The 24238-nt window shown below is 38.9% G+C and overlaps 1 protein-coding gene across 3 annotated transcripts in view; it reads left to right on the forward strand.

Annotated features, from left to right (window-relative positions):
- Nucleotides 1–24238, forward strand: part of LOC126469638 (uncharacterized) — a 55474-nt gene that overhangs the window by 7427 nt on the left and 23809 nt on the right. For 2 of the 3 annotated variants that reach the window (XM_050096763.1, XM_050096765.1), the window contains exon 2: nucleotides 11836–11955. The exons of the other annotated variant lie outside the window; for it this stretch is intronic. The gene's annotated coding sequence lies outside the window, so the exon portion shown is untranslated. The remainder of the gene's footprint in view (nucleotides 1–11835; nucleotides 11956–24238) is intronic. 3 annotated transcript variants of the gene reach the window in all.

A 24238-nucleotide genomic window follows, 5' to 3' on the forward strand; every position in this document is an offset into this window, starting at 1 on the left:
GTCATTCCATGCCAAACTGAGCCTGAGGCTTATTTTTTGAAAAAATGCCAAATTTAACAATGTTATAGTTTTTCGAATCTACAAAATTTGAATTTTACTGTCCTGAAAAAATTATAAAAATTACATAATTAGCTGAGGAAATATAGTTAAACAAAGTTGGCGATTCTACAGATGAGGATGGAAAACAAAAGGTTTGCTTTTTGTGTTGGCAGCTGTTTAAATTTGGGTTGCAGCGATTGTTGATGTTTAAATTGTTAAATTTCAAGAGCAGAATCTTATCTTTCCGACAAACTTCAATTTTTAAAGAAAGGTAAGTTATTAAGTATGCAGCTAATTCACAAAAGTTACTATGTATTTAGTGTCCCACCCGTGACAAAAAACATGAAAAAGTTTACCTTATAACGTAGCAATTATAGTAATTCTATATATTTTAGGTTAGAAGTAAGGAAAACAAATAAAAACATCCAATGAACCATAAGGCACCTTCTAAGTTGTAAATGATCATTTGTTGTTGTTGTTGTGGTCTTCAGTCCTGAGACTGGTTTGATGCAGCTCTCCATGCTACTCTATCCTGTGCAAGCTTTTTCATCTCCCAGTACCTATTGCAACCTACATCCTTCTGAATCTGCTTAGTGTATTCATCTCTTGGTCTCCCTCTACGATTTTTACCCTCCACGCTGCCCTCCAACACTAAATTGGTGATCCCTTGATGCCTCAGAACATGTCCTACCAACCGATCCCTTCTTCTGGTCAAGTTGTGCCACAAACTTCTCTTCTCCCCAATCCTATTCAATACTTCCTCATTAGTTATGTGATCTACCCATCTAATCTTCAGCATTCTTCTGTAGCACCACATTTCGAAAGCTTCTATTCTCTTCTTGTCCAAACTATTTATCGTCCATGTTTCACTTCCATACATGGCTACACTCCATACAAATACTTTCAGAAATGACTTCCTGACACTTAAATCAATACTGGATGTTAACAAATTTCTCTTCTTCAGAAACGCCTTCCTTGCCATTGCCAGCCTACATTTTATATCCTCTCTACTTCGACCATCATCAGTTATTTTGCTCCCCAAATAGCAAAACTCCTTCACTACTTTAAGTGCCTCATTTCCTAATCTAATTCCCTCAGCATCACCCGACTTAATTAGACTACATTCCATTATCCTTGTTTTGCTTTTGTTGATGTTCATCTTATATCCTCCTTTCAAGACACTGTCCATTCCATTCAACTGCTCTTCCAAGTCCTTTGCTGTCTCTGACAGAATTACAATGTCATCGGCGAACCTCAAAGTTTTTATTTCTTCTCCATGAATTTTAATACCTACCCCGAATTTTTCTTTTGTTTCCTTTACTGCTTGCTCAATATACAGATTGAACAACATCGGGGAGAGGCTACAACCCTGTCTTACTCCCTTCCCAACCACTGCTTCCCTTTCATGTCCCTCGACTCTTATAACTGCCATCTGGTTTCTGTACAAATTGTAAATAGCCTTTCGCTCCCTGTATTTTACCCCTGCCACCTTCAGAATTTGAAAGAGAGTATTCCAGTCAACATTGTCAAAAGCTTTCTCTAAGTCTACAAATGCTAGAAACGTAGGTTTGCCTTTCCTTAATCTTTCATTTATAAATGTTAAAAGAAATTGTGTCCCACCCGTGACAGTTTTTTGGATGTTACTCAAATCTCAACCATGTAACACTTCTTGTTATTGTTAAGTTAAATTGGTTGATATAACAAGTGCTTTGATGGTTTACACTAAATAAAAACTTACTGCTTATTCAGAAAATGGGGAAAACAACATCAGCAGAGCATATGAGAAAACTTTGAGAAAAACTGAAGAAAGATACCAGCAAGTACAATGTCCATAAAGAAAAAGAGAGTTGGATAAAAGAAGAAGGGAAAATGTGAAGATGAACGTATCCTCCAGTGAAAAATCTTTATTGGAATATCGAAAGAAGGAAGCTGAAAGAAAAAGGAAGTACAGACTTAAACTAAAATCTGTATTAATTGAAGATCAGTCTGAGACCTGTATTTCCCAGTTAGGATCGTATAAATGTCCTCAGTCCCTTGGCAAAGCTGTTTCTCGGGTAAAGAAGTTGTTTCCTTCAAGCCCCTAAAAAAAATCAGCAGTAATAAAAAAGCTTGTAAGTGAAAGCTTACCTAAAAAGGTAGTAAAGCAGATTTTCCCAGTAGTGAAGAAAACATCTCGTAAACTTACAGGTGATAATCTGCTCAAAATACAAAATTTTTTCACAAATGATGAAATCAGCAGGCAGACACCTGATATAAACGATGTAAAGTCTATTGTAGACCATGAAACCGGGAAAAGAGTTAGCTTGCAGAAGTGTCACATGAATATGAATATGACGGTTAAGGAAGCATTTTTTCTTTTTAAGCAAGACAATCCAGATATTGATATCAAGATTTCAAAATTCTACGCGTTGCAGCCTAAAAATGTTATTCTAACGTCTCAAATGCCTCACAATGTATGTGTGTGCAGATATCATGCTAACTTCAACTTCATCATTGAAGCCATTCACAAAGAAATAGCTAGTTTCCCTGCTACTCACACTCACCTTATGAATCTTGTTTGCTGTGATGTAGAAAGTGAAATATGCATGATAAGTCAATGCAAGAAATGCATCAGGAATTTACACTCATTAATAGATGGAAAGTTTGATTTGTGTGACATGATATCTTGGAGAAAATGGACCGAACATGAGTGTCACCCTAAACAGATTACTACCAGTGGAACACTTTGTGAAGCTCTCTCTGAACTTCAGTCTCAACTAAAAACATTCAAAGAGCACTTCTTTGTCAAAAGGATGCAATCTGGAGCTTTCAAGACTGTGAAAGCATCAGTTAGTGATGATGAAGTGATATTGCAAATAGATTTTGCAGAAAACTATGTAGCACTGGCACAAGATGAAATACAAAGTGCCCACTGGAGTCATACACAGATTACAGTGGTCACTATTTGTGTTTGGATGAAAACAGGGCTAGAGTCATTTGCAATTGTGAGCAATGAACTGTGTCATGACAAGTACTCAGTTTATGAATGTTTGAAGAGTATAATAAGTAAGCTGTAACAAGACCTTCCCAATTTGACCTCGATACGAATTTTTTTCTGATGGTTGCGCAGGTCAATTTAAGAACAAATTCACCATTTCTAACCTCTGCTACATGATGCAAGACTTTGGAGTGTCTGGAGAATGGTTTTTCTTTGCAACATCACATGGGAAAGGTGCAGTGGATGACATTGGAGCTGTAACAAAAAGGGCTGTTTGGAATAAAGTTAAGCAAAGAAAAGTCATCATCAGCAATGCACAGGAATTTTTAGACTGTGCCAAATCATGTTTCTGGAATAAACTTTCTTCTTCTGACAAAAGATCATATTGATGAAAACAGAGACATTCCGGATGGCCGCTGGAAAGCTGTTAAAAAAATAAAAGATATTCGCAGCAAGCATTACTTCAATGGTTACAATACCTGTAACCTAGTATGTGGTAGAACTTTCCTAAAATCAGATTTAGAGAAAGTGGAGGTTTTCCCACTTGCACCCAACATACATTCACTAATCTACACAGATTCTGAGATGAGTGATGAGGAATCATATTGACACCCAACTCCCAAGAAGTTACAGGTTCAGAACCAGCTGTGGAACACATCATGCCAGGAACATTTATTTTAGTTGAGTTCCAAACTGCAAGAAAAAAACCCACTACATACAGATATGCTGCAATTGCACGGAGAAGTGTAGAAGACAATGGGGAAATACAGATTATGTGTATGCGATCTGTTGGGGACTCAGCAAAGGTATTTAAAGCTGACGAGCAGGATGTATCCTACGTAGAGTTTAAACAAGTTCTTGCTATTCTCCCGAATCCCAAGTGTCAAACATGTTAGGGACACCTTATATTATGAGTTTCCCGGCAATTTAGAAATTTTCGAAATTGGTACATTCGTCAAGTGAAATAATTAAGTACTCAGAACTGTAAACTAATAACTATACCAAAATTTATATTATTTATAAGCAACAAAAATATTTTCAAAAGAAAATAAGTGCATAAATCACAGAATTCTTCTAATATGTTGGTGGTTATTCAATGCTACGTCTATTTACTGTCCCACCTGTGACAAAGTTTTAAAGATGAATAACAGCTCAATTTGTAAACTTCTGACATTCAGATTTAAAGGGAAGGTAAAACAATTATTTGTAAGGCAACCAGTCAATCTTTACTTTACTTCTATTTATACTTTATGTTATATCAGCATCTGACTGTTGAAAAACGTAGTGCAACTGTCCCACTCGTGACAGTGGAATCCCCCATAATTATTTTGACTAAGATACGCCAGTTTTGCGTTACATTTACTCAACATCAGCAGTCAGTTTAAATTTTTAAATGCCAATGATTTTTTTTGACCTTGAGAGTAACTAGGTCTGACAAAAATTTCTCAAATTTTGCCCCACAAAATATTGCCCTTCTTGATTGATTGTACCTTCCATAAGTACAATGACCAAGTAACATACCATGCAATTTGCAGACTATTCAGGATGGAGGTTGTAGAGAAAATAATTAAGAATAAAAAAATTTCAGGTTCTCTCATCTTTACATAGAAATATTTTAATAGTTTAAGAATTTCAAGCATTAATGGCATAGCTGACAGTTAGCAGTCTTTCCACTGTATCATTACTCATGAAAGTTATCCTCCAGTGGCTATTCATATTTTCAAAACATAATTTTGAAATTGTTAAAATTACATATTTTTGTAGTTTATTTTTCCAAATTACAGATGGAAAAAAGGCTCAGAAGTGTGTATGTGTTAGTCATCTCTGAGAGTATTGTGAATAAGGTTTTCATTTAAAAAATAATTTCATAACTCTATGGCGTGTAACTTTTAATCCCTTTTTTATTTTCCCTTTCATTACATGTTCACAAATAATCCCATTTAGAGACGCCTAAAGGTCTCAACAGATTATCAGAAAATCAAAGTATTTTAGTTTTTCAGAGGAGTCTTCTGGACTTTTGACACATATTTTTTTCTGAAACCTTTGAAATAATAATGTGACATATTCACTCTTGACCTGTATGATTCGAGATGAAATTGTTCAGATGTGTAATTTAGTGTCTATATAGTCTCTAGCTCTTACAAGTTTCACCAGTCCATTATTCTTGTCAATTGCATGTGAACAGATCAGAATGTTATAAGTGTTAAAGGCTTCCATGATCGACATATCAGTTCGAATAAAATCCTTTTGGGCATTTCATTGTTTTGAAACCAATAGAGGTTATAGTCTCAAAATGGTATGGCCCAATACTACCAACAGCATTTCATTTGAATGAGATTGTCATTATAATCTGTTTCGTGCATATATCTTCCCAGGCAGATAACCAGTAGTGACATTCACACAAGAAAAGCAAAACAGTAGAAGCTTAAAATTGCAGACCAATAACATTAATAGTTTACTCTTCAAAAGTAAAAACTCGGTGAACAGCTGCGTGTTAGGGGACTGATGACCATAGATGTTAAGTCCCATAGTGCTCAGAGCCATTTGAACAGCTGCGTGCTGATTTGCCTCAGTCAGCCTTATTTATGTGCCTACTGATGACCTAGTGCCTCAAGGATTCAGTGAGTTGCTACCTTTACCCATTAAATTATTTATGTTGCACTAAAGACTTTCGAACAACATCATTACATGTGTTCTTAAAAATAATCTCATCCCAATGTATAATAGCGTAGTTGGTTATTTCAGTTACCACAACTCATAAAAGACTGAAAGTCTGACATTGAGAATGTCACATAAGTCAACAAAGCATATTATTCTTTTTTGCTTAGAAATAGTAAAACCTAATAATAATTTAAAAATATGGATGCAGACAATGGGCATATTTTATGACCCAGAAAAAGTTTTTGACTGTGCAGGCCAGTCTTCTTCACAGAGCTGCACAAGAGCTGACTGTCATTAATGTTACAGCGCCAAGCCAGCAGCTGACTCCCCATGACTAGGGAATGAAGTGGAGATGGAAAGGGTCAGAAAGTGGAGCATACTGTATCACAAGTAGGTGTATTCATTTCCAGTGCCACAAGAGAGCTAAAGTGGCCATGCTCACCAAGCTGCCTCCTGATAGGGCTAATGCAAAGCATGGTATACGAAAGACATCATAACCTTTTTAATTGGGAGAATGTCGTAGAGTTGGTTTCACTTTTTATTTATACAATAAGAAACTTTGTTGCTTTAGCTCACCTCCCCCCACCCCCCTTGAATCCTCCTCTCGTTTTATACATCAGTGATTTACTACTAACATTACAAGACAACTTTACAACTGCATATTGTTAATGGAAGGAGAATAATGCAAGCAGCATTTACATCATCTTGAATTATGAGAATGTCGGCAACCTGTTTTATATTTACATGACTCACCTTTGCCAATAACAGTATTATGAAAATGATAGATTGCTACTCACCATAAAGATGACACATCGAGTCGCGCGCGCACACACACACACACACACACACACACACACACACACACACACACACACTTTTGCTATAAAAGCAAGCACACATCATGCACATTTGAATCTATAATCATCCATGAGTATAAGTCCATGCACCAGTCTTGAAGGGAACATGAGTAGATAATAAGCTGCAGAATAGCTTTCCAAAGCAGATTCTTTGTAAAACAGTTGCCATGCTGCTTGCCTCCATTGTAATTAGGTGGAGCACTCAGAAAAGAACGTGTCGAAGTCACCTCATCGTGCAGCTTTACAATCTGATAATAGACTCCTATGGTGTCCTCATTTCCCTCTTTTGATGATCTGACACTCTGGTAGACAGCACTCTCTAATTGTGACTTTATAGTGACACCTCTTTATTAATAATTTCTGTGACCCATTCCATGTGATGGAATGGTACATTTGCATAATATTTTAACCTGTATCGTGCTTCAAAATTGAATTTCAATTGAAACAGCAACTCTCCTTCTATGGATATAAAATGGTGTAGGCCTAAATATAATTTTAACAAAATAAAATTATAGAAATGTTAATTGGTATTTTGTAAATAAGTAAAAATAAATGTGTGATGGAATGGGACTCAGACAGGATATAAAATACACCAGCCTGTGAAACATCACTGATGTCTAAGCCAGGGAATGAAAAACCTTTGTCAGTGGTCAGTGTCCACCATATCAAAAATCTGAAAATATAAGACCTAGGTACCCATGAAGTATTATGAGCTTTTAATTTAAATTTGCGGGTCAACTGAAGCATTTAGTGCAACATCGCAACTCATAACCAAACTGTCACCTTTCACCGTAAGGTAGATCTCTGGCTACATGACGTATCAGTATGTCACTTCATTTAAGTTACACTGAGGTGACCAAAAGTCATGTGATACCTTCTGATATTGTGTCGGACTTCGTTTTTCCCGGCATAGTGCATCATCTTTATGTCACATGGGCTCAACGAGTTGTTGGAAGTCCCCTGCAGAAATATGAAGTCATGCTGACTCTATATCCATCCATAACTGCACAAATGTTGCTGGTGCAGGATGCTGTGCACGAACCGACCTCTCAATAATGTACTATAAATGTTAGATGGGATTTACTTCAGGTGATCTGGGTGGCCAAATTGTGTGCACAAATTGTTCAGAATGTTCGTCAAACCAGTTGTGAACAGTTGTGGACTGGTGACATGACATCGTTGTTTGGGAACATAAAATCAGTGATGGCTGCAAATTGTTTCCAAGTAGCTGAACATAATGATTTCCAGCCAGTGACTGGTTCACTTGAATCAGAGGACCCACTCCATTCCATGTAAACACAGCTCATCATCATCATCATCATTTGAGCCACCACCAGCTTACCAGTGCCTTGTTGACAGCTCAGGTCCTTGGCTTTGTGGGATCTGCACCACACTCAAGCCCTACCGTCAGCTCTTACCAATTGAGTTTGGGACTCATCTGACCCATCATCTAGGATCCTACCAGTACGGTCACTAGCCAGAAGAGACTCTGTAGGCGTGGCGTGCTGTTAGCAGACACACTCGTGGGTCGTCTGCCATCATAGCTGTTAATGCCACATATCACTGCACTGTTCTAATGGATATGTTTGTCATACATCCCACATTGATTTCTACAGTTATTTCATGCACTGTTGCTTGTCTGTCAGCTCTGACAACTCTACATGAACACTGCTCTCGGCCGTTAGTTAAAGGCTATCGGCCACTGCGTGGCCCCTGGTGACAGGTAATGCCTGAAATTTGGTATTCTCGTCACACTCTTGACACTGTTGATCTTGGAATATTGAATTCCCTAACAATTTCTGAAATGCAACGTCCCATATGTCTAGCTCCAACTACCATTCCATGTTGATGGTCTGTTAATTCCTTTCATGTGGCTGTAGTCACATTGGAAACCTTTCCACATGAATCACCTGAGTACAAATGACAGCTCCATCGATGCAATGGCCTTTTATACCTTGTGTATGTGATACTACTGCCATTTGTATATGTTCATATTGCTATCCCATGACGGCTGTCATCTCACTGTATTGTATTCACATTCACTGAGCTCACAAACTCACAACCAAACTTTTTACCTTGTGATATATCCTTACAGTATGCTACAAATCAGTTCACAACACACTATATTCCAAAAACTAATATAAACACAAAAAAAAAGTTCTCTTTCCTGTTTGCACACATGACATCACATGCAGCATAATCATTACATTGCGGGATGAAGCTGATATCTGATATGAGTAGGATCTGGTGATCCAATGTGTTGTTCCCGCTGTTTTTTTCTGAAGGAGATAACGTCTTGTGTATCATCATCTACTGTTAGAACTTGTCACATCAAGTACTTAATTGATTTTCTGGCTTTCAGCTTAACATCAACAGAGGAACCCACATAAATATCTGTCTTTTTGTCAATCAATTGCCTATTGACTTCATTATTTAGTGTGTGCTCAGGAATCTTTGTTTCATTTTCGTCTGAAATAAACTGTGTGCAGAGTGTGTTAGGTATAACATAGATATCATGAATTGCATCCAGTAGAGACCTAACCTGTTCACTTGATCCCTAGAACAAAAGTCACCATTATTTATTTCATCTTTTTTTTCCCATCAACACAGCCTTTCCAGTAAACTTACTGTCATGCTGTATTATGTGAAGACTATATAGAATTTATCACTTTAGTCACACTAGGCCTATTGCTAATTGAAGAAATATTAATGAAAACACACACTGCAATAAATATCAAATGTTAGTTAAGATAAAAAAAAAAATAAATCTGGATTTCAAGGGTGTCTTCAATCTACTCTCTTAATCTGTGACCAAATGGGACAAGTTATAAAAAAATGAATTTCAATGTTACAGTGTTTAAGATGTTTATTATTTGCAAATTATATGATTTTCCCGGAATTTCTTAACTTGTGAAACATACTTGCATTGAAAATACCATTAGAATTTTTTGTATTATTTAAGCTGCTTGTTCTACTGTGACAGAATGAGACAGTAAGAAATACAGTGTTTTATTTAATTAAAAGGCATGTTTACATTATGGCATAACAATTAATTTCAATATATTAGTGACAGAAGTACTAAATAATTTCTTTTTTAAAAATAGAGAAAATTAATTTCAACTTTCCGTAGAAAATGCTTTCCTAAACCATTTTTCAAGAGCTCCCTTTCTTACTAGCAGATACCTAAGTATTACATATGCAGTTGCAAAGAAATTACTTTGATCCAATATGTATTTTATTTTGTGTAGGCAACTTGAACTTTGCTGCAACAATTTTACTTTTATGGATTATTAAAAATACTCTGTAGTTTGGTTTTGCTTTTGGTGAGATGGCTCTTATGCCCTTTTTAAATGTAGGTTTTCCCCATAATACTGTGATTAGCTTTGCCAATCTTGTAATTACTTCACTTCCAGTTGATTAAAATCTGTCATCTTTTTATGATGATGTATGTACTCATTTCAGAATATAAAGTTTGGATGCTGTTTATTTGTGACATTATTTAGGCATAGGTAGCCTGGTCAAATGGTGACATTATTTCTGCCTCAATATCATGAAAAGATATTGAAGATCAGATTAGATTTACTTTTATTCCAATCGATCCGTAGTGAGGAGGTTCTACAGGATGTAGAACATGTCAGAAAAACCATAATACATGACAAATATTTACAACTCAAACAAATAAGCTAATGTACCATTTCACAGGTCCGAAGTGGAATGATTGTCATTTTTTTTTAAATGAACACTATATGAAAGAACCATTTTACAAACCTTAATGCACTGAATTTTTAAAAAAAGTTTTTTTTATTTGTAGGGTAATAAACATGTAATAGAACTACTATAATACTTACTTACAATGAAGCACATTACTGCACTGAAGTGGTGCAGAAGTTAGATTGTACACACACACACACACACACACACACACACACACACACACACACACACACACAAAATCAGTTGGTTCTACTGAGAAATTTATCAATGGAGTAGAAGAAGTTGGCCACCAATAAATCCTTTAGGCTTCTCTTAAACTGAATTTCATTAGTTGTTAAGCTTTTTATGGCAGCTGGCAAGTTATTGAAAATGTGTGTTCCTGAATAATGCACACATTTTTGTACCAGAGTAATTTGTGACAAATTTCATTAAGGAATAAATATATTGGGAAGCAGTAGTTAGTATCCCTAGTTCCCTAAACAGGCTTCTGCAGGATGTTCTTGAGTTCATACCACATAAAACTCTTACAGCACATTTTTGTGCCCAGAAAACGTTAGCTTGACTTGATGAATTACCCCAAAAAATAATCCCATGTGACATTATGGAATGAAAGTAAGCCCAGTATGCCAGCTTTTTCATTTTTATATCCCCTATGTCTGACACAATTCGCATTGCAAATAGAGATTTATTAAAACGCTTCAACAGTTCTGTGGTGTGCTCCTCCCAGTTGAATTTATTATCAAGCTGTAATCCCAAGAATTTAACACTGTCCCCTTCTTCTATCTGCTTGTCATCGTATGTTAGGCATATACTCGTGGGACACCCCTTAAAAGTTCTGAACTGCGTGTAGTGTGTTTTTTCAAAGTTTAGTGACAAAGACTTGGCTAGGAACCAGTGATTAATGTCCACAAATATTTTATTAGCCAATCTTTCTGAGACTACACTTGATTTGCTATTTATTGCAATGTTTGTATCATCGGCAAACAAAACGAACTTGGCATCTGGTAATGTTACTGATGAAAGGTCATTGATATACACAAGAAAAATTGAGGGCCCTAAAATGGAACCTTGTGGGACCCCACATGTAATTAGTTCCCAGTTGGATGATGCCTGATAGCTTAAATTATAATTCAGTGCAAACTTTTTGTACAAATACTAAATAATTCTTCATACTTAAAGTCTTTGTGCTGTAGTGGGAATAGGCTCCTTAATGGCTTTACTCTTTTTTTTTTTTTATTGTTACTAGTTGTGAAAATTATTGATCACAGATCATGGGATTGTAGTTCTATTATGCCAGTTATGTTTATTTTTGCCACCATGCAGGTGTGCTAGAGAGTGCAACAGTTGTTACACTGAAAGTAATCATACATGATATCTTTCTCTCACGTTCTTGATTAATGTAATAGATTTTTGGTTCACCAATTGTGGAACCTACATTGGTTTTTAAGTATGCAGTTATCATTGTCATTGCTGCTGTTTATTGTCTTTTGTGTGTGTGTGTGTGTGTGTGTGTGTGTGTGTGTGTGTGTGTGTGTGTTTCTTGCCACACAAAATTACAGTATTTTTTAAATTTATTTCCATTGGCAGTACCAGAGACTGGAACTTCGGCAGATAAATCCTGTGATTTGAAGTTCTCGAGTGAACTTTGTTTCGAGACCGGTAAAGATGATATAAAAAAAAGAATATGAAGGTTTTCCTATCTGCTGCGTAAGTAATTTCAAACTTTGTGAAGAGGCAATATTCTTTTTTTCATAATCCTTGGCACGTTTTGGTTTGTTATTCATTTGATACTGAGCATTTCATTAGGTCCTTGTTTTGTACCCTACTGAAATGTGGCTTTTTCCTAGACTGTTTTATATTGTACTTCTCTCTTTTTACCTCCTCCAGTTTAATTAATTAATTAATTTATTTTAGGTTGTTGATAATGCCTTAAGAAGTTGTAGTTCCTGCTGCAACCTTAGTTACTGCAGCAACATCAAATATTTTTTCAGTGTGAATCATAGATCAATGTGAAGCGCTAGGCTAAAGTTTAGGTTAGGGCCAGCGTCAGTTGCAGTGGTGTTTCTCTAATGCTCATAGGTTGGCAATGCCTCTCTTTGTGTAGCCAGTGGGGCTATACTTAAATGTAAACAATGAGAGAGAAGAGTCAGTGAATTTTTATCATTGAAATTGAAACAATTCCCTTGAAGAGGGATAACTGTACATATTACTTGCATATACCGTCAATTAACTCTGTTTTCAAGTTCGCTAACAACTGTAATTAACCTCAAAATGCTTTAGGAAACTAGTAATTTTTACTACAGGTTTTTGTGTTGCTTTAATAGAGATCATGTTTTGTGTATATGTTTTAATTCTTATAGGGAATTTACAACTTTTTAGCTCAACACATCAAAATATAATCAGTGGGCTTCATTTAAAATTATTGGTTCACTGTTTTGTAATACATTGCACCAACCAAAATGCAACCCCACTGTGAATGATGTCCTCGAACACAGGACGAGTTGATTGACATTCGTAAGTAGCTGGAAATCATCCTGACTACTGTCAAATGATTGACAGCTGGTACGAATCAGTGTGTTGGAAGAGCTCCCGAGAGTCGTGTATCTATGATACCGGTACCAGAGGTACCTCAAGTACTTTTTTTTCCTGTGGATCTTGTCTCCTCTGCAGAAAGTACAGGATCTGTCATTAGTTGTGTACTTGACTGTGAATGGCATGTCAATGGTAGATCTAGGCATCTTGTACAGGGTGGATGGTGACCAGGGAGAACTTGGGGTGTTGTACCGATCCCCCTAACCAACAAGTTTGAGGTACTGTCTTTCACAGAAACTGAGCCACAGGGACTCACTTAACTTGTTTTTGGGAAACCTGATTTGTTCTGGTGTCAAGAGGAGGCAAACACAAGAGGGTAGTGGTCCATTAATTGTCAGTAGTTCAAACATATAGTGAATAATGGTACTCATTAGGGAAATGACAACAAGGGACAGGAAAGGACACCGTGTGCACTCAGTGCCTATGCCTGGAGGTCTCATTTAACATGTTGAAGAGGCTATTCCACCAGCCATTCAGGGAACAGGATGCAACCAACTGCAGATAGTGACACATGTTGGAACAAATGATGCCTGTTGTCTGGGCTCTGAGGTCATACTTTGGTCATTCTGGCGACTAGTAGAGGTGGTTGAGGAGACCAGCCATGTGCATGGAGTAATTTGCAGCATTGTCCCCAGAACTGATCGTGGCCCTTTGGTTCTGAGCTGAGTGGAAGGACTGAACAAGAGGCTTTGAAGGTTCTGTGAAAGCTAAGCTGTGACTTCTTGGACTTGCACCATAGGATTGAGAACTGCAGCATCCCCCTAAATGGCTCAGGTGTGCACTACACAACAGAGGCTGCTATACAGGTAGCTGACTACGTTGGGGTGCACACAAGGTTTTTTGATTAGGTGACTTTCCATCCAGTCTACATAATGATAGCTGTAGGAAACCCAGACGTATCAGTGTAAGATCGAAATGCCTCCCACAGATGAGAGTATTCCTATTATAATGGTTAACTGCCAAAGCATTCGCAACAAACTGCCAGAGTTTGAAATGCTCATGCAAATACTCGTGCAGAGCAGTCAAGTTCACATAATACTAGCTACAGGAAGCTGGTTGAAAACTGAAATTAATGGCAGTGGGATTTTTGGGGAAAATTTTTGTGTATATTGAAAGGATAGGCGAGTGGGAATTGGAGGTGGTGTATTTGTCGCAGTTGACAAGAAATTGTTTGGGCAAGATTCAGTATCAGGGGTGGGCATAAAATGATAGTTGGATCCTTCTCTCGCCCACCAGACTCATCTCCTGATGTAACTGAAAACTTCAGAGGAAACTTCAGTTCACTTCTACGTCAGTTCCCCAATCATACTGTAATCATCAATGGAGACTTTAGTCATCCAACAATTAATTGGGAAAATTACAGTTTTGTTAATGGTGGGCATGATAAAAATACACTATGAAGCATTACTAAATGTCTTATGTGAAAACTATCTAGAACAGACAGATAGGAGCCCTACTCATGGTGGAACTATATTGGATCTAAAGGCAGAAAATAAACCTCACCTCTTTGCGGGTGTCCATATTGAAATTGGTATCAGTAAGCATGACACAGTTGTGGCAGAAATGATTACCAGCGTACAAAGGAGAGTTTAAACGTCTGTGCAGTCACTGTAAAGAAACAGAGATTACTGCATAATAGGTGAAAATAAAGCGTAGGGGTATAGATATAGAATTGCTCTATGAAACACAATTGGCTGTCAAGAGAGCAATGCACGGTGCCTTTGATGACCATCATAGCAGAATATTGTCAAATGATATTTCACAGAACCCAGAAAAATTCTGGACTGCTTGTAGCATCAAGGTTAATCACCAGTCCCCAGTGTATAGACAGGATCTGAAATTGAAGGTAGCAAAGCAAAAGATGAAATGCTTAACTCGATGTTCAAATGTTCCTTTACAAAGGAAAACTCAGGAGAAATGCCCCAATTTAAACCTCGTACCTCTCAAAAGATGAACGAAATAGGTAATACTGTCGGTGTTGAGAAACAGCTGAAATTGTTAAAATTGAACAAAGCTCCATTGCCTGATAGAATGCCCCTGCTGCAGGTCCGGGGGTAAGAATAGGCCAGAGGTATTCCTGCCTGTTGTAAGAGGCGACTGAAAAGAGTTTCACACGTTTCAGCCTTTATGTGATGGTTCCCTGTACGGTTTGACCTCCATTCTTCAAAATTTTCCCAAAGAGCGAGCCGTTTGGGGAAGGACGCCTTGCATGGTGCATTATGCATTGAGATCATGTGCCCCACCTCTCATCTGTGTCAACTACAGAGAGCACCATTCGCCTTGCTCGGCAGACTGCAGGATTCTCTAGAAAGAAAGGAAAATCATTGAGTACAAGACCCTGGACCAAGTGACCTACACTGAGCTAAGAGAAAATTTGAACGCCTGCATCCTTTACGAATGACATTGTTTTAGTTCTGGCGCCATCAGCTCTGCCATCCCCAGTCACCTCTCGGAGCCGGAAGACTACACCTGCCCCCTTGATGGTCGGGGGGCATTTCCCTCCCTGTTGCTAGCGCTCCACCTACTTTGCTTCGGGAGCAACAGCCCCAGACCCAAACAGGTGTTCCTGGTGTTACCATAAATGGCGTGTTATCTACCAATGCAAACGCAATTGCCGAGCACTTTGCCCGAGCACTTTGCCCGAGCCTCTTCGATGGAGAATTACCCCCCAGCCTTTCACACTCTCAATATGCAGCTGGAAGGGAAAGTCCTCTCATTCACTACATGCCACAGTGAATCCTATAACACCCCATTTACAGAGTGGAAGCTCCTCAGTGCCCTTGCACATTACCCAAACACAGCTCCTGGGCCTGATTAGATCCACAGCCAGATGATTAAACATCTCTCATCTGATTACAAGCGACATCTCCTCGTCGTCTTAACCAGATCTAGTGCGATGGCATCTTACCATCACAGTGGCGGGAGACCACCATCATTCCATTGCTCAAACCCGGTAAAAACCTTCTTGATGTGGATAGCTATCGGCACATCAGCCTCACCAATGTTCTTTGTAAGCTGCTGGAATGTATGGTGTGTCACGTAGCGTACTGGCTTCATGTCGGGGAGGCTTCCGCCAGGGTCACTCTACCACTGATAATCTTGTGTCCCTCGAGCCTGCCATCTGAACAGCCTTTTCCAGATGCCAACACGTGGTTGCCGTCTTTTTTTGACTTATGTAAAGCATACGACATGACCTGCCAACATCATATCCTTGCCACATTGTATGAGTTGGATCTCTGGGGCCCCCTCCAGATTTTTATTGAAAACTTCCTGTCACTCTGTACTTTCTGTGTCCATGTTGGTGCCTCCCATAGTTCCATCCATATCCAGGATAATGGAGTCCTGTAGGGCTCTGTATTGAGTGTGTCTCTATTTTTATCGGCCATTAATGGTGTAGCAGCAGCTGTCGGGGCCCTCAGTGTCACCTTCTCTGTATGCAGATGACTTCTGCATTTTGTACTGCTGCTCCAGTACTGGTGTTGCTGAGCGTCGCCTACAGGGAGCCATCCACAAGGCGCAGTCATGGGCTCTAAGCCCACAGCTTCCAGTTTCCTGCCGCAGAGTCATGTGTTATGCACTTCTGTCAGTGTTGTGCCGTTCATCCGGACCCAGAACTTTATCTTCATGATGATCCACTCACTGTAGTGGAGACATACCGATTGTTAGGACTGGTTTTCGATGCTCGATTGACTTGACTTCCTCATCTTCGTCAGCTTTACCAGAAGTTCTGGCAGCACCTCAATGCCCTCCGTTGCCTGAGCAACACCAGTGGGGTGCAGATCGCTCTAAGCTGCTGCAGCTCAACAGAGCCCTTGTCCAATCCCGAATTGACTATGGTAGTGTAGTTTATGGTTCAGCAGCGCCCTCAGCGTTGCATATACTCAACCCTGTGCACCACTGCGGGGTTCAACTAGCGACAGGAGCTATTAGGACGAGTCGGGTGACCAGTGTACTGGTGGAGGCTGGGGTCCCTCCACTGCAGATCAGACGTGCACAACTGCTCGCCAGTTACGCAACACACATTCGTAGTTCTCCTGAGCATCCAAATTACTGTCTCCTTTTCCCACCTGCGGCAGTCCATCTCCCGCATAGGCAGCCCAGGTCGGGGCTAACGATTGCGGTTCGCATGCGGTCCCTTCTCTCCGAACTAGACTCCTTCCCTTCACCATTTCTACTTGCGGTCCGTTCACACATGCCTCCATGGTGTACACCTCACCGCAGCTTCGTCTGGACCTTTCACGTGACCCTAAAGACTCCGTTAACCCTGCGGCTATCCGCTGTCACTTCCTCTCTATTCTTGACATGTTCCGGAGCGCTGAAATGGTTTACACCGATGGCTGATGGTCGCATTGGCTTTGCCTATGTTCACGGCAGCCATATTGAACAGAATTCCTTACACGATGGCTGCAGTGTATTCACTGCAGAAGTGGTGGCCATTTCTCGTGCACTTCAGTATCTCCGTTCATGCTCTGGGGAGTCTTTTCTGTTTTGTACTGACTCCTTGAGCAGCCTGAAAACTATCGACAAGCGCTACCCTCGTTATCCTTTGGTAGTGTCCATCCAGGAGTCCATCTATGCCCTGGAGCGGTCCAGTCGTTCAGTGGTGTTCGTCTGGACCTCTGGTCACATCGGAATCCCAGGAAATGAACTTGCTGACAGGCTGGCCAAACAGGCTACACAGAAACCACTTCTGGATATGGGCATCTCCGCAACTGACATGCTTTATGCCGCAGGTTTTTTCTGCTTTGGGAGACGGAATGGCATAACAGTACACACAACAAACTCCATGTCATTAAGGAGACTATGAATGTGTGGAAGTCTTCCATGCAGGCCTCTCACAGGGAATCAGTTGTCATCTGCTGGCTTCGCATTGGCCACACTTGGGCGATCCACGGTTACCTCTTGCACCGTGAAGACTCACCTGTGTCGGTGCGGCTTCCGGTTGACAGTGGCCCACATTCTTCTGCTCTGTCCTCCTTTGGCTGCCCTGCTACTTCATCTTTGGTTGCCGGACTTGTTATCATTGATTTTTATCAAACAATGCCTCATTGGCTGATGTGGTTTTACGTTTAATCCGTGAGGGTGGGTTTTATCATTCAGTCTGAGTTTTAGTGCATGTCCTTTGTCCCTCTGTGTCCTCCACCCTAGTGCTTTTAGGGTGGAGGTATTAATGTGTTGCAGGGTGGCTGGCGTTTCCTTTTTATTTTTGTGGTCGGCCAGCCACTGTAATCTGCTTTCTTGTTTTACTCTCTTCTGTTTCTTGCATCTCTCTGTTGTTTTCTTGTCCTCTTTTGTTCCTTTTAGTGTTTGTTGCCTTTCCTTCATTCTTGTGGCTTTTCCATTCTTTCCATTTTGTGTTACATGTCTCATCTGTTTTATTCTCACACTTGTGGCATTGTTTTATTAGGAACAAGGGACTGATGACCTCGTAGTTTGGTCCCTTTCCCCCTCTTATAAACCAACCAACCAACCATCCCCAGAGTCAGATTCTCCTTCTCCCTCCAGTCGAACGTCACTTAGCCCTAAAACACTTATATTATGTCCCTCCATTTCTGTCTTCACATTTTCTAATATTTATTTCTTATTCACCACGTTAATATTTCGTGCAGCAGTTCTCAATAAAGGTCTCTCTTTTCCTATTCCTGTTTTAATGTTGTGCTTAGTTCTCCTGTGTAAGTTCCCACTTGGAGACCAGTTTGTGGACTTGTTCCGGAATATTTCTTCTCAGGAACAGCCGTGCTTCAGAGCACAGTCCAGTGGCGCTAGGGATACCGTATGGGTCTTTAACATGGTGATTTCCCCTTTCCTTCTGTAACTTACGCTGTTAGTCTTGTTGGGCCCATCTACCTGTGGTTGTGGTTTCCCACTCTGAGGCCAAGAGAGTACCTTGCCTTCTATCTGCTCATCCATCCTCCAAGGAGGCTGTTGGCACTTGGTCGAATGGGTCTCCATATCCCAGGGGATATTCGGTCCTTGCGTCATTAGTCGTGTATGAGATAAATGTTACTTTTTCTCTGTCACATGGCGGTGACATCAGGATTTTCCTTTCATTGAGTCTAAGACCAAATGGATCTCCCAAGACTCTCCAGTACTGTTTATAAATGCAATTACTTTAACAGTGTAAAAATATAAATAGAATTTTGATGTTAACATTGATAAAAATCAGTTGTGCTTTGAATATGTGCGTTACAGTGGAATTTAAATATTACTTGTTTCAATAAATCCTCAGTGCAGGAAGTTTGACAACATGAAGGATTGTTTCTGGATTCTCTATCACCTTTTCTCTCTAGTGAGATAAAATTTTTTGAAAAGGTAATTACTTTTTGTAATACGAAATTTAGTAAATTGCATGTTTCATGAATTTCAGTGTTGCTTCCATTATGCGGTAATTTCAAAAATTATTTACAAGTTGTGGTCAATAACAAACTAGACTGAGAATCATTGTGATTTAAATTGCACCATAATTGGTTAGTATTGTTTTAGTGCATATTTTCAATAGTTTTGGCGGCGGCGGCGGTAGTGAAGGAGGAGGAGAATTATTTCACCTTTTTTGGTGTTAGTTTACTAGTTTCTACCCACTCATTTAATTTCTCAAGTTCCTGGCTTGCAGTGGTGGACTCCCATTTTACACACAGAAGCAAATCAATGCACATATCACCAGGATTCATTATAAAACAATTAAAACATTGCTGCCATTGATTTTCAAATTTGGCTTTGGTCAGCTTAAACAAATGCAATGAACAGTTTCTGCAAAGCTTTCTTGTAGTTAATTCTTCATGCAGAATTTACTGTAATTTTTTTCTGATGTGCCTTTGGCACAGCTGTTTCATATGCTTTTGATTGCTGCCTCTACAATACTGTATTTGCACTTTCTTGACATTTTCGTATACGATTGGTTTTGGGATGTCCTTCACACAGATAAACTTCAAGAAAAATATGGTGTGATGGAATTCAGCTACCAGTCTGTTTGTTGTTGAAATGTGTAGGGGACTTCTTATAAACCTCTAGCAATTTTGAGAGTGCCTGTGCTGATAAACTGTCAAAAATACATCATTTTATGATGACTTATTATACCAGAGTAACCATTTGAATGAAACATACTCAACATGACCACCTGGAAAGGCAATGTGAACAAAACTAGTTCGTTGTCCAAATTGGCACTTGAATTATGTTATCGCGTAACATGTACAACAAACAGAAACAAAATTTCAACAGTATCAATGTTCTCTCTGTCCCTTGAATTTCTTTTCCTTGGCCTCATAGCAGACCTAACAATGCATTTAGATTCAGTCACTTTTCCCATTAGAATAATCACAGTCTTTGGGCACATATAAATTAGCAGGTTAATTTATTTTGTGTGTTTTCATTCATTGATATTGTTCTGGATATTTTGAGTAACTTCCATGTAAGAGTAAGGTACTCTTTGCACAAAAGAAACGATGTAGAATGGGGTACATACACAGCCTGTTTTTATTCTGTTTTATTTATTGACTCATAGCCTGCTCTCGTACAGATAATATATAAATGTTACAGAATGTTACTATTACATTGTGTTGTGGCTGCATTGTGTTGATGTTAGATGTGGGTGTCTGCTGAAAAACAGTTTATCAGAAATGTGTGTTGTTAGTTGTGGGATCCTATATTGCCAGCAGAACTGTCATAGTGGCTTTGGATGACTAAGCTAACAAGTTTATGCAAGAAGACAAGTGTAATTTCATTGTCTGGGACACCCAGAGAAAAGGTTGTTGACCACCTCTTCTCTACAAGATTTATTTATTTATTTTGCTGTTAAGATCTGTATGGTCCATGATGTATATGCTGTGATAGGTCATACATTCCATTAATTCCAAAACCAACAGTTGTATGCTAATAATAATATCATACACAACTGTGGCATTCAGTCACAATTCCTATATACAACATTGTTTGGAAGTACAATAATAATTTGAAAGACCACAGTTCAGCTAGTGGTTTGTGCAGCCTTTCACTGCTCAGTCTAAAAGATATAAACTATTTGGAAGAGCAATAAAGAAATGTAACTGGAAGATAATAAGAGGAGCTAATAATAGAAAAATAGGAAGAGAGATGATTAGGTCCCCATCACAGCTGCCTAGAGGGGGAAGGGGGAGGGGTTTGGTGGCCTTTTAATATATGTCAAGCATATTTCCTTTATCCATGTGCATATATTCTATTACAACATATTTCCTCTTCCATATAGTCAGGTGTGGCTCCAGCTTTATAGATCGAGAGCCTTAGCTCCCCTTAAAAAGCCATTGTTAGTACTAAGGAACATTACGGTACAGTGCAAAGTTACAACTGGAACCTCATTGGAAAACATCCTGTGCCTTAAATGAGTACATTGGTTGCTATGGAATGGTGTAGATGGTATGGAACTGTTGTTATGTGATCATGTGACCTACCATGTTGACATAAATGGTTTCATTAAAGTGATTTGAATGTGCCAGTTTGTTGTATGAAATCAGCATAGTAAGGTGGATTGACATGGAGTTGTGACACAGTGAGCGAAAGGAGCTGTTGTGTTTGGACATACCCATGATGAATGAAGCTTGTTTTTGGTGTATCAGCACAGATAGTCTGATGTGTCTGCAAGGAATGGTGTACCACACATGGCCATGAAACATGGTGTAAAAAGATCATAACCTGCAGGATCTTGAGGCAAACAAGCGTCACGCATTGACAGTGACAGTCCATTTCAAAACAGGAAGAATTTGCTGCTGAATGCAGGTCCATGTCAATCAGTTCCTAAATGAACATTGCGAAGGGAACTACATACTGTGGACACTTAGTCTGGTACGTAGTGAAAGGCCATTGCTCACAACAGTACATAAAACTATGTGCCTTCAATGTAAGAAACAACAGAGAAACTGGACAGTAGCAGATTGGAGGCACGTAATGTGGTCTGATAATTTGCCATTTTACCTGCTTTCAAACGATGCAGTATGTCAAGTGTACCAATGGTCCGAAGAGACATTTTTGTACCATAGTGTGTGGAGGGTATGCAGCTAGGGCTGGAAGTGGGTCTGCACAGTTTCGGGAATGTTTTACGTACCGTGATGTTGGTCCACCTATTTGTGTCTTGAATGTGAACCAGAATGTTTATATCAACATTATCAGGACGAAGTGTTGCCCTTTCTTATACATCCTTGGGATGAGTATGCTGTGGACACTCCCATCTCCCAAGATATGCTCACAAGATAAGATGTGCATGTTCTCGGTCCAACGAACACTCGGGCACCCTGTCACACCTCGACTGGCCCTTTAAAGCACTCAGTTGTAATTGTGTAGACAATGTCTGGCTCTGTTTGGTACAGCAGGTGAAACATAGCAATTGGTATCCCCACATTTTAATAGTTTTATAGAATCTAATCATCAGTGAGTGGCTTCATATTTATAGTAAGGGAAAGGTAACCACTTACTTATACAAGACTGGTGCACAGCACACAGAAGCATATAATAGGAAATGGTTAACACTAGCTTTCAAGCTCTTGCTCATTTTCCAATAAGAATACATAGTCACACACAACCACACAGACACCAAATGTGCATCCACAGGCATGAGTGTGTTCATTGGTGCCCACATGGTTTTGTGTGTAAATGTGTGTACTCTTATCAGAAAAAAAGGAGGATCATCAGAGCTAGTGTTAACTATTTTCTATTATGTGCATCTGTACACCACACATCAGTCCTTTGTAAGTAACTGGTTGCCCTTCCCTTATTTTACATATTTTTTTATCCAGGACTATCCATTATTGTTATAATGAGTGGCTGCAGCTGGCTATGGCATAAACAAAAATAGTTGTTGATGTCGTCCCTCACCAGATTGAGGCCATTATAGAAGTTTGAAATGTGTTACGTGACATTACCATTTTTTGCCTGGTATGCTTATTTTGCACAAGATGTGGGGACAGCACTTTTTTCCCTGTTTGCGCAGTGTTTTAAGTGAGAATGTTGCTTAGGATGTGGACAGGTAATGGTGGAAATGTGAACTCCATATGCATAATGTTGTCACTGAACACTTTATGTTCACTGTTTGGCAATCCCCCCCACTTGCACGCACTGTAGGATCCTACTCCATATTTTGCACCTGCAGCACACTAGTAAGTCCCCAGTGATGGAATTTCTTATATTCTGTTAGCAATTTCATGGGTATTTTGTTTACTAGGTTGTTAATTATACAGTATTTTTCGGGGTATCTTGCAGAAGTGTCTAGGTCAATTGCAAGTGGAGTGTTCTATCTAAAGGTGTTAAACAATTCTCATTGGAAGATGGTGTGTTTTGGAGTTCCTTCATCTGAGCATTTCCTGGCACCTCTCTTGAGTCCTTCACGTGAGTAGGATAAGGAGCATGTCGTGTCAAAGCTTTGTGCCTTAACTGGGATTGGGATTGACATGGCACGTGCGTGAGTCCATACCAAGTTGTCCAGCACTGGTTGCTTGACCATCTCAGAAAATTTTTATATTTGCTGGGTGAATTCCCCAATGTTTAGTAGTCACAAAAATATTTAAAAAAATATTGTTTATTATTTTGAAATCGCGGCCATATTTCTTCCAGGCCGCATGCGTTTCTTTGTATTTGCAAGCATCTACATTTTTTACAATTGCTCAGTAGTGGATTGTCCTAAGCCTTTCAAATAAAATGCATTTAGTTAAACACCTTCTGGGCTACAAATTAACATCATTATCACTTAGCTGAATGTATTCTTTAATATATTTTTAATAGTTCAAAGTTATCAGCCACAAATTAAAAGAAACTCAGTTTTTGAACAGTAATTTTCAAAAGAAATATTAATTTCTCAGCTTTAATATTTTTTTTCTGCTATTACACTGTGTAGTATAGTTACTTTTTGTAGAGTATCAATCGTGAGCAGCTTACACCTAAAAAAGTACACTATTTTTAAAAAAAGGATTTATTTAATTTTTCCATTTTGTGGCCTGCAATATCTTTGCTGGGGGACAAGATAAAAATCTGCAAATTTCACAGTTAAGACCTTTATGATATCAAACTTCAGTATAAATTTCAACTTTGAGATTCAATTGGAAGTTATGGAAAAAAAGTTACAAACACAGGTCAGATAAACATTTTCTAACATCTGCGATATCTAGGCTTATGGAATAAAATATATCAGTTACAGTATATGATTTAATCATATCTATGATTACTTACTCTTTTATTGAAAATAAGCCTACTAATTACATTATATTGTTCTCTTGTTATTTGTTTTTAGTACATCACTCATTTAACATTTCAGAAATTTGTTCACTCATTTTGGGTGTTAGATTATAAATTTGCCCAGTCACAGTTGTAAATTCATGGGAGACAGCTTCCTTAGTACATTTTTAAGTGGCATCCAAACTCGATCCTTCTCAATTTTTTTAAA

Source organism: Schistocerca serialis, chromosome 3 (assembly GCF_023864345.2).
Source record: "Schistocerca serialis cubense isolate TAMUIC-IGC-003099 chromosome 3, iqSchSeri2.2, whole genome shotgun sequence".
Lineage (NCBI taxonomy): Eukaryota > Metazoa > Arthropoda > Insecta > Orthoptera > Acrididae > Schistocerca > Schistocerca serialis.